The sequence below is a fragment of the Sinohyriopsis cumingii genome, chromosome 4, assembly GCF_028554795.1.
Source record: "Sinohyriopsis cumingii isolate HCF-2022 chromosome 4, ASM2855479v2, whole genome shotgun sequence".
Taxonomy (NCBI): domain Eukaryota; kingdom Metazoa; phylum Mollusca; class Bivalvia; order Unionida; family Unionidae; genus Sinohyriopsis; species Sinohyriopsis cumingii.
In genome coordinates this window covers 78161800-78173973 of record NC_142964.1, presented here as the reverse complement: position 1 = coordinate 78173973, position 12174 = coordinate 78161800, and the positions used below count along the sequence as shown (strand labels likewise).

General features: G+C 35.1%; 1 protein-coding gene across 1 annotated transcript in view; it reads left to right on the top strand.

The window, feature by feature from the left end:
* LOC149801503 (scavenger receptor cysteine-rich domain-containing protein DMBT1-like) overlaps positions 1-12174 on the top strand; it is a 230825-nt gene that overhangs the window by 189927 nt on the left and 28724 nt on the right. The gene's annotated exons all lie outside the window — the stretch shown is intronic.

Here is a 12174-nt window from a genome sequence, read left to right as displayed (position 1 = left end):
TAAAATAACTACTTATTGTTTACAGAAAACATATTTAAAAACTCCAAAGAGATTTAGATGGGTTCTCTAACTGACTACCATTTGTAACATGTCCACTTTTATTATGAACATTAGAAAATGTCTCGCTGCCAGTAGTTGAAACATCAATGATCATGCCGATTTCTAAGCTGGCTATAACATGGGTTACTGGTATTAGCCAACCATAAGAATTTCACACTACAATAGAAACTCATGCAGCAGTCCTAATCCTTCCAAATATCAAGTTGAGTTTCAAGCTGGCACTTCTATAGGTCACATATGGTACCAACCTTAAAGATCTCACATTTATAGAAGATCACAACGCAGACTAAATCCCCTCTGACATCAGTATGATTTAAAATGGCTCAAGCAACTTTCTTTCATACCAACCAGAATCTTGTCAGACATCAGCTTGATGTTCATGGTGGATGTTACTTCGCTTTTACAAGAACCTTAAAAAAATGTCATTAAGATAAAAGAAAGGCATCTGAGTCCAGATTCATTCTCACCCATCTCAGGCTTAACAGTGCAAGAGATTAAATAAATCCTCATTTCAAGATTTTCTGTTGTCTAGGGCAACTTTCGAGTTAGTTGAATTGCTCTACATCATCACTGAAGCCATGCAGTGGTTGAAGTTGAAAAAACAATCCTCAACCAAGCAAATTGTATTGTCTCAAAGAATTTTGTTAAAGTATGCCAAACCTGATTTCCAGTCTTGAATATGAAAATTACTTCAGCACTGCAGTGAGTGTTATTTCAGTATGAAAATCATTGCTACTAGATCAATTTCCATTTAACTGTTAAATATTGGAGATAAATACACAGCTATAAATGTAGTGCCGCTGCTGTATTTACAACTACAGTATTCAGTCATAAGTGAGTTGCCACATTCAACATTTTCATGGAGTTCTGTTGTGCATAGACAGAATTTTAAATTTATATTATGAGATAAGGGAAGTGGAATTACTGTGCATTTAGTTATATTTCATATGTCACCTTTCCAAAACAAAATTGGTAACTAATGGGTGAGTCCAGTTTTTTCAAACTTTGTTTTTCACTCAGTTTTACATTTAGTTCAGTTTGTAAAAGAGAGAGAGAGAGAGAGAGAGAGGACACCTCACACACCAGTGGTGATGATAATAATAATAATAATAATTTATAATAATGACTTTATTTAAAGAGGGTAATACTATTAGCTAAGAACTAATCTACCTTGAGGCCCTCATACAAAGGAATTTATTTATTTTAGCTGCATCTCTGAAGCCACTGGATATATTGTGTTTGGAAGAAAGAAATAGAGTGGGCATTTCTAATCTCAACTGGAATACTATTCCAGAGCAAAGTTTCAGAGTATGTGAAACTTAAAATAATTCCTTATTTGGTTTGGGAATTTTATACTGTTTGGTAGACATGGATTGCAGGTGGGGATTATTGCCAGGTATCCTATGCTGGAATAGAGACTGTATAGTACTATAGTATTGGATATCCTGTACACTAATTTGGCTTATCTCAAATGGATTTGGTCTTTAATAGGTAATATTTTTAACTTACCAGATAAATTTTCATTGCTTTCTTTCTGGATTGATATTAGCTCTTTTTTGAATATGTGCCAGCTTTGCTGTTTTATCATTTGAATTACCCCATACAGTAGTCTAAATAGGGTTGTATGTGACTGTTATAAAATAGTTTTCTGTGCCTTTCAGGGAGAAAATGTCTTATTCTACTGCGACTCCATAAACTTTAATTGACTTTTTTTACTGATATGTTTGATAAGTTCAGTCCATGATAGGTTATTATCTACCAAAACACCAAGTAGTCAATCATGACAGACTATTTGCAGATTTCATCCTTCCGTGACAGACATAGTTCATCACTATAAAGATTTATCCTTTTATGCCATGTTGAGATTAGTAATATTTTAGTTTTACCAGTATTTAACACTATGCCACTGCATGTGCACCAGTTGTCCAGTTTGTTTAGGGCATCCTTTAAAGAAATCTCGAGTTCATGCTTTGTGTTTTGGAAGTCTGACAATGTTGTGGCATCTGCATAGAGATCTGTGGATGATATTGAGTCTCTAGGTAAAAATGTTAAGTCATTTATAACATGGCATGAGGTTGCATCTGTACTCGATGAGTACTGCACCATTCTGACAAGACTGCTTTACAAACAGGTTATATTAGCATTGAAGTTTCTTTTTGGTTTCCTAGAAACTGGAGGGATTAATAACAAATTTGCTGTTGTTATTTGTATAAATATTCACCAGTCCATTGGGAACAGATGATGAAGAGTATGAACCATACAGTATTGAGAGGTCAGTGAGCTATTGCCTCCATTTTGAAAATTCAGGTATGATTTATTATCAATAATCAAAGCCCATTATGTATGCTTAATGCATATTCATATAATTCTAAAACATCTTCTTGACTGCTCCAGTGGCTTAGTGGTAATAGTATCTGCCTCGAATGCAAGAGGTCATGGGTTCAAACACAAACTGAATCATACCAAAGACTTATAAAAAAGGTACTAACAGCTGCCTCTTTAGACACTCAGCATTAAGAGGTTAGTGTTAAGACTGGTTGGCCTGGTGTCAGGATAATGTGATTGGGTGGGATATCATGCTACATGTCTGTGGAATGATGCCCCAGTACTAGACATCGCTATAAACTGCCACACTGCAGACATCGTAGCGATATGACTGAAAAATTGTTAAAGCTACGTTAAAAATCCAAATCACACTCACACACACACTAAAACATATTTTGTGAATCAGTTTATTTGAAAAGCTGAACATTTTGATGTATGTATCATTTTTCATTTAATATGGACCCCCAGGTGGTCAAAAGTGAACCTTTGCTGATCAGTGCCATCTCACCTCTGTCCACAGAAGTTTGAGTCTCAGGTTCTGCCTATGTGGGTATGTGAGAAAGTTTGCCAGTAGCTTACTGGGGGTTGGTCATTCTTCAAAGGGTTTTCCATCCACCAGTTATACTGGCTACCATATACAACCTATCATGTACAAAAAAATAGCGTGAAGCCCACAACAACAACATCATTTACATGTTTATAAAAAAACACATTGCTTAACATTATTTATTGGTTTTTTTTCTTCTTCTTCTGAAATATCGTTTAAAATAATGGAGGTCTGTAGGAATTTTGAATATGTATCTAGGAACTTATTTATGGTGATATACTGTACATGTATTGCCCTGACTGTCCACAATTACATGTAAGTAGCCTTAGAGGTTTTGCCTAAAAGTCACAAAAATAACTGATGGGAAATTTTGGATTTGATCAAAGATTAGAAAATATATTTTCTTTCTTATTACTGAATTAGTATATGTACATCGTGTTTTGGAGATAACGTATGCCTGGTTGGTGTAACAAGACAAAATTCTTTTTTATTGTTCATATTTTGTCTCCAGCAGTTTGAAAAGTACATTTTGCTCTCTACATGTTAAGTGGAAACCAGTTCATTAGGAAGTCAGATAAGTAAAGTTTCTGAGATACTATACTACAAAATTAACTTTACAAAATAGACACTGTTACGTGCTGGCAAATAGGAATCTATGCTGTTAGTGTTCTTCCAGTGATTTCAGTCAAACAGTACATACCCTGATTTGTGATTGGATGATTTGTTAGCAAATCAAGATCAATCTAAAATGCTGTAGTATAATTTTGAAATAGGGTTTTCTGACAAAACTTATGTTGTCACTAGTTTTGCCAAAATTTCCAGTGGCAATCAGTTCAGATGGCCATTTGGTTTAATTAAACAACTAATCTGTGGCAGTTGGAAATCAAGGCTTTTACTATTGTCCAAAGAGTCAACCACTAGTTCACGTATTTTCAAGGTTGAGTTCATAAACTATGAAAGAATGTCATTTTCTTGAGGAAGAAACTTTCAGAAATCCACACATTGAGTGAATTCACAACTGTCAGTTTTTGTGGTTTTATGAAAAGTTTCATTTTTATTGGTATCAAAATTTGTTGATTTGGGAAGGGATTTTATTGTTTCTACAGATAAATTCTTGTTCATTGGGTCTTTAAATTGTGGTTTCTAGCCACCAAAAGCTCTTTAAAAATTGTTACCATTTGAAAATTAGTGAGCTGAAACTAATTTAGTATTAAATCCAAAAATTATTAATTTGAAAAGAAAAATATTTGAGAGCAAGGGTTGTGGTAATATGTGAGTAATAAATTTACGTGAGAGTGAATAATACATTTACATGAGACCAAGTTCAGAAATATGAAGTTCCAAAGTGTAGTGCATCTTATTGGAAAATTATTGTGTAATTTACCTAGCGATACACCGACAGCACATTTACAATAGACTGGTAGAACAAAATCACATCGGACAATAGAGATACTGGCAACAGACTGGTATAATTAACACTAGTTTCATTAGTAGTGTTAGTTTCCCTTGCTGGCAAAGATACAGAAATTGTTTTATTCTGAACTTACACTGACAAGAATCTGGTTGATCGATACAGTATATTACCAATACAGACTGCATGTGGCATTTCTTTTAATTGGTAACTGATAATTGGATTGATCAAATGACAGTACACTGGAATCTATTAAACTCAATATGGTTCAATTCACCAGTTTTATTATAGACTTGATCGCCATTGTATTGTCAGCTATTTGTGAGTTTTATCATATAATTGGTGGTATGTTCTTAGATTTCCCAGGTGAGTTTCATGCAATTTGCATTGATTTATTCTTTCCTGTAGTGGTCATTATTGATAATTGATTTTAGTCAGGCAGGTAACTCGACACAGGTACAACAGTCTCTGCAGTAATAAAGCTTTGTCATTATTGATGACTACAGATGTTTTCTGTTCTAATTTCATGCATATCATATGTTGAAGGTTAGAATGTATTTTACCTTAAGTAAAACACTTTTTCTGATCTGTTGAAAATATGTGTGTATCAATGACAAGTGAACTCCTGTCTGTAATGCTTTAAAGTTTTCTGTTTTGTTGTATGTTGAAAAAATGCATCTTTTCCAGAGTAGTGTTTTTCACTTCCAACACTATGTTTAGACTTGGTTTTGAAACAATTCCACAATTCATGTCATTCTTAGACATGTAATGAATCACTATCAAATCTAATGAAGTGGTAATCCTTTCTAGATGATAGTGTACAGTTTAGTAGATCAAATGTGAAGTTTGGTTATTTACTTAGTTGAATTATATCATGTGATTTGGTCATATTTTTGAAGGGATTTAGAACTGAAATCCTTTATGATAACTCAAAAATGACTATAACATCCAGATCATCTAGTCTGGGTTGTGTTGCTGTGACCGGAAAATGGAGTAACCCTTCTGTTGCTGAATCTGGGTTGTAAAAATGCCATTTGGCACATAGCAACAGAGGGAGGGTTGAGGACAGAAATCCAGTCTGAGATGAGAAATTTCTATTTTGATGTCTTGCACTGTCTGAATGTACCATTTTCTTGCCTAAATTGCTACAATTTAATTTGGTTCTTACAAAGAGTTATAAAACTGATCACCTATAATTCATATTGCCCATTTTTGTTTAGTATATTTGTATATATGAAAAAAGAATATTTTTTATCTAAACATTGATTTTATGAGATCTACATTTTTATTATTTTCTTTTATATTAAAATTTTTAAGTTTGGATATCAAATGTACCGGTATACTACTTAAATATTTTCTAAAAAGGTAATTTTCATCACAAAGATTTTTGTAAATGTCATACTTCATATATTCTACAAGTAAAGTCGAACTGTGAAGCACAGAGATCCAAGTCTACAGTAGCATAATGCACTTGCAATTCAGGGTCAGTGTTGTTTGTTCTACCGATTACTCCTAACATTATGCAATGTCAGATCTGGGTCTGTGCAGTTTGCACTTGGACTTGTCTTATAAGCGAGTACATACGGTATGAAGTCGATATAGGTGTGAGTGAGAGGGAGAACATTTTAGCAGATACATAAGGCCATTGTTTAATCTGGTCTTATTTCTTTTGATTTGGTCCATTGTTATACTTTATTGTTTCATTGGTTTAAGATTTCTGATCATAGGGTGGGGATCAAAGAGAAAAATATATATCAGTGTACAACAGGTTATTCTCATGGCAGACCATCGATTTCAGATAAATGACATCATCAGAAACAGGATGCTCTAAGATTTATGTCAAGAACAATGCATTGTTGGTCTCACAAGATTGCACTTTGATTAGGTGGAACAGCCATTGGTTTGAGGGTAAAAGTTTAATATTTTTTAATACTTTGTAGAGGTGAGCAATTTCGTTCATAACCAGTGGTGACAGTGGTGGTAGCAGCCATCACAGCCTCACTAAAATGTCAACCATTATTTCTTCCTCGATCCTAGCAACAGTTTTGAGTGGGCTTCATATTACCCACTCATTGTGGAGGGGACTGGGTGATGGGTTGGGAGTGAGGGGCTAAATTTGTACATATATGAATCAGTTTTTACATACATACATATTGCTTAGATTTTTTGTAAACTTTTAACAGTAATGTCAGAGTTATGAAAATTAATGAGTATTGCACCCTCTTTACAAAAGTATGTCATTGTGACCCTTAATTTATACTTCAAAGACTGATTAAATGTTTGTTTTATTTGTGAAACTGTTCATACTGATATCATCAGACTAGATGATTGCATGCATCACTACTAGTACCGCACCCACATGACAAAAGAAGGCCATAATTTCTTTTTAAATTTTATGGCATGGGTTATATTTTTTCCATTAACAAAGTTATTTGCACCCTCAGTAAATCTGATGTACCTTGATTCATGAACCCTTTTGATTTGGATGCATCTTGATGAGTACTACACTCATATCACAAAAGTAGATCATTGCTACCTATATTTTAATTACTGTAATATATCACCTGTCAATTATTACATTGCTCTCACTTTTCCTAGTTCTAGTTGGCAGTCCAAGGTTTCAAAAAAAAGGGGTGGGGGGCATTTTGCCTGATTATTTTTTCCAGTTTTAAAATATTTGTTCAAGAAGAGTGCTTCATGATGATGTCTTTTCTCTGTCACTGGAATGCTATAAGGGAGGACAAGTATACGGTCTCCAGAGACCTCAAGGGTGCTTACCTACACATCTCTATCTTCCTGTCATGCAAGAAATTTGTGCAATTTTGTCTGGGCAAGGAGGTCTCTCAGTTTTGGGCAATTACGAGGCCGCAGCTGGCTTTAGATTATTAGGAGTTTCCATCAACCAGTATTTCAGTGACTGCTTGACAAAATTGTTGAGGCATGCTTTACTAAACGATCTGTCACTCTCTTGGCAAATAATGACTCCTCTGGGATTAATCCCCAACCAGAAGTCACATCTAACTCAGCCTCAAATTTCACTTAAATGGGGATGAATTTACTTAAAAATCAATGGACAGTTCATGTTCTGCCTAACAGAATCACACAGATTCTGTCCCTCATAACAAAAGTGTTTCAGACAAAACTTCAGTGTCTGCTCACTGCTTCCGCTTTCACCTAGGAACTGTAAAAATGGCAAAATATCCAGTTCCTGTTGAAGAATTCAAATGAGGCTTCTCCATTTTATGCTGGCAAAATTCATGGACCTTCAAGACAGGTTCTACTGTATATTCACTCTGATAGCTAGTCATGTAGACATCAGTCTCCCTCTGGACTAGAAAAATTAGCAATTTAATAATTACAGCTAATGTATCACTGCTATTAAAATGTAATTTCCTGTTGTAAAACTATTTGGAATAATGCATGCCTGTTATTGCAGTAGATCCTGTCTTAAAAGAGCATGACTTTTGCCAGAAAAGTATTGTCTTTCAAGACAGGTGGTCTTGATGATTATAATCAATAAATTTGTGCATTGAAATACAGTCCCTCAAGACCGGTGGTCTCACATAGCATTGGTCTTTCAAGACAGGTTTTACCATATTACCAAATTCCCTCCTTCCTCCCAGTTTGAGGGAGGTCATGGGTTTGAATCCTGGCTGAGTCATACCAGCATTAAGAGGTTAGTGCTGGGACTGGTGGGCCTGGTGTCAGAATAATGTGACTTGATGGACTTTATGCTACATGTCTGCGGCATGATGCTTCAGTGATAGACATTACTATAAACTGCCACACTGCAGCAGACATCTAAGTGATATGACTGAAAGATTGTTAAAACTACGTTAAAAATCTAAATCACATACCCACACACATGAATGCATGTGCACACATTGAGTCAGTGCTTTTTGGTGCTTTAAGGCAGTCTCAGTAAAATTCCTTGCCCATTAATACACACAACACAGTAGCTGATCCAGGCTGGTCCAATGGAAAGATTGGAACCTGCACCCTCACTCATTTGTGAATCCAGCACCGTGGCTCTACTTAAGTCATAAATATTAGGAGAAAATTCACCTTGGACTGGATTTATTATTATTATTATTATTATTATTATTATTTCCAAGAAAAGTGAAAACATACTAATAATAACTGGTATGTATTGTGTAATTTAAAAAATTCCCCACCCCCCCATTACATGCTGTAACGAATGGCTTTTGTTAAATTGTATCTTCTATTTTTATTTCTCATGACCTGTTTCATGCTAGAATCATCAACGTAGAAGATTGTATGCATCTGATTACATTCATAATTAACTAGTTTGCGATCAGTTTTTGTATTAGCTCATGAAAAAATAGGCTCCAGACACCCAGCATATATATTGTTTTTCCTAGAATCATGTTATATCTGGAATCAGGAAATTTGGTGAGGAATGGATCATGAAGAGTACTACACCCTGATCACAAATATAGGTCTGTTGTGATTGCATTGTCAGTCTGGTATTGCCGTCATATTGTCAGATTCTAACTTTTGCACCAGTCGTCTGCTTCCCAATCGTTTTTTCAAAGACCATGCTTTTTAAAAGTGGAGTAGTTGAGAGAAATATGCTTGTGTCATCAGCATAGAAAATTGAAAACAAAAAATCCTGATATATTTATACTATAATAAAGACTGACTTTACCAACATGAATGAGCCCCAGCTTATTGACAGATCTGGTGATGAACTGAAAAGAAAGTGGCAACGTGTTGGCTATATACTGACCAGAAATTGGCAGACAGAAATGTCAGACTGGTTACATTGGAATGACAGTGGCAATATACTGGTTATAGGCTGGCAGGAAACTGACATAGTCAGCAGTCTGCAAGGTCATAGTCACCAGTCTGCAAGGTCATAGTCACCAGTCTGCAAGGTCAGATCTGGCTATATACTGGAAAAATACAATGTGCTGCACACAAGTTTGGCCGTGACTGTCATATACGTGTACTTTGTTGATACTATTGCTTCACACTGGCAGCAATAAGAAATTTCATATGGTTAGTACTTATGTTCATAATTTAACAAAAGACCAAACCAAGTCATGCAAATTAATTAGCTAGGCAGTCTTGTCAGCTTGGCATGTCAGAGAAGTATTTGTGTTGTCCTGGGCCACAGTTCAATACTTTGGCAAATTATTGTAATCCAAATAAGATGTAGTCATATGAGTCTCTTATATGATGCTACCAATTGAAATTTTGACCAGACGTGCATTTTGATGACTTCAAATTGATTTTGTGTGTGTGTGTGTGTGTGTGTGAGAGAGAGACTTGGATTTGTAACGTAGCTTTAACAATTTTTCAGTCATATCGCTACAATGTCTACAGTGTGGTAGTTTATAGTGATATCTAGCAATGGGGCATCATACTGCATACATGTAGCATGATATCGCACCTAGTCACATTATCCTGACACCAGGCCGACCAGTCCTAACAATAACCTCTTAATGCTGGGCACCAAGTGAGGAAGCTGTTAGTACCATTTTTGTAAGTCTTTGGTATGACTCGGCCAGGGATCAAACCCATGACCTCCCACATCTGTTGCAGACACTGTAGCCAATAGCCCACTTCAAATTGAGACTCGATGGAAATGAGCAACTTTTCTGATGTTGCACACTGCTCATGTTCCAATTACTTATGGAAATTGCCAGGAATCATGCATGATTCAGAATGCATTTCTTTTGTGTGGTTTAAATAAATGCTCAACATGTAAATAATTCATAAAGTCATTGTATTTTATTTTTTGGAACATTTTTTTGTGGCAACTAGGTCATTTATTATATTGTACGGTAATGTTAAAGGTGTAACAACATAGTCTAGAGTCATCAAGTTGTTGTTTCAGTGTTAGCTATTGCATCACATGAATCACCATCTTGATGAAGTCTGCAAAGCTTTTGAAGTCATGTCCCACAAGGAAATCGCTAAAATACAACTGCAGATAACATCTTTTATGTGTATGAAATACATTCATTTCAACAACTCATGTGAAACTACATGATTGGTGTTAATATTGAGATGTATTAAATATATTGAGGTGTAATTGAACCCAAGTTGCTTGTAATTAGTGGTGAAGTACAATTTATGGATCATTAAAGACAAGACCAAAACATCTCCATTAATTTTGATTACTGTCCTGATCCAACGATTATAATGGTTTTATCTGAACTCAGTGGACTGCAGAGATGTTCACTCATTTAGACCTTTGTTAAACTGTATTTTTCAGGATACTGGTAATAACTAAATGTATGTAGGCCATTGGTCTGTTCCATTTTGGTAGCCAAAACAGCCATTTGCTAGTAACTTTACTTCAGATGGATGACCGACCAATTATCCATGCACATGTTGGTACCAGAGATTGAAAATAGGGTAGAGGGACATGGCACATGTTAACGTTTTGTAATGTACAGGATTATCTCATAATAGTGCTCCTGAATATCTACAATCACTATTCCAGTATAGGCTACCTGGTAATACTCCCCACCTGCAATCCATGTCTACCAAACAGTATAAAATTCCCAAACCAAATAAGGAGTTATTTTAAAAAAGTTTCCAATACTCTGGAACTCTGCTCTGGAATAGTATTCCAGTTGAGATTAGAAATGCCCACTCTATTTCCTTCTTCCAAACCCAATATATCCAGTGGCTTCAGAGATGCAGCTTAAATAAATGAATTCCTTTGTATGAGGGCCTCAAGGTAGATTAGTTTTTAGCTAATTGTGTTACCCTTTTTAAATAACGTCATTATTATTATTATTATTATAATGTAGCTCAAGAAAAATAACCAGTGAGTCATATTAGGCCCACTTGGGCCCATTGTTTAACAGATAAGGATTTTGTTGAAAAATAAATTCATTATTTTCGTTCTTAGGCATTTTCCAGTGGATTGAACAATTATAAAAGGAAGGACATACAAGATGGAAAAAACTCAAAATTGCATCAAAAGATACAAAATGGGAATAACTTTTAAAAGAGAAGCAATTATTGTTGTTTACTTGATCTGTGATATTGTAATTCTCACTGGAAGAGACCTGAATTGATACAACAATGATACCATCAGGTGCCCAAAATTCACCAAATATTGTTTCAAAGTGATGCACTGTCAACTTCAAAACCTGTGCACACAAAAGATGTATATAACAGATGAGTATAATAGAGTTTCTATATTACAGAGGACCATGTGATGTCTGTTGTGTAATGGCAGAATGTCATAATATAAATGCATCTTTTAAAATGGTATTAGAAAGGTTTTATTGTGTGGTAGGTATGGTGCTGAGCCACTATAACTACCAGATAACAGTGAAGGTGAAAACAGTTCATAGAAGAAAAAGCAGCAACAGATTTAGTATTCCACATGACACTTATAATGTAATGTCATATGACATCAGTGTGTGGTATAGGGGGCGCTCACCAGTTATTATGTACTTTTGAGAGAGTGACGTATGTAAGGTGAAGTTGTCTGCATTTAAAACATGCACAATGGAGAGAATGTTGGCATACCTATATGCTACATTAATGTAATTTGGATGATATTTCTTTGGCTATTATACTTTTGGAAATTGTACATGATCTAAGCACACTGCTAACTAAAATGCCTGCTCCCTTGTGCTAAACTATCAGCCTGAATTAGTCTAAAGTACACTATCCATAGCAGCTATTAAAATAGGGAAAATGAATTTTGCCAGACTAGACAACACCAGCTTATGAAAAGTGCAATGAATGAATTACCAAATATATAAAGTGTAAAAAAAGTTATCGTCTCTTTTTTATACAATTTACCTCTGAAGTTTAGGAAGTCAAAATGATTAAGTGG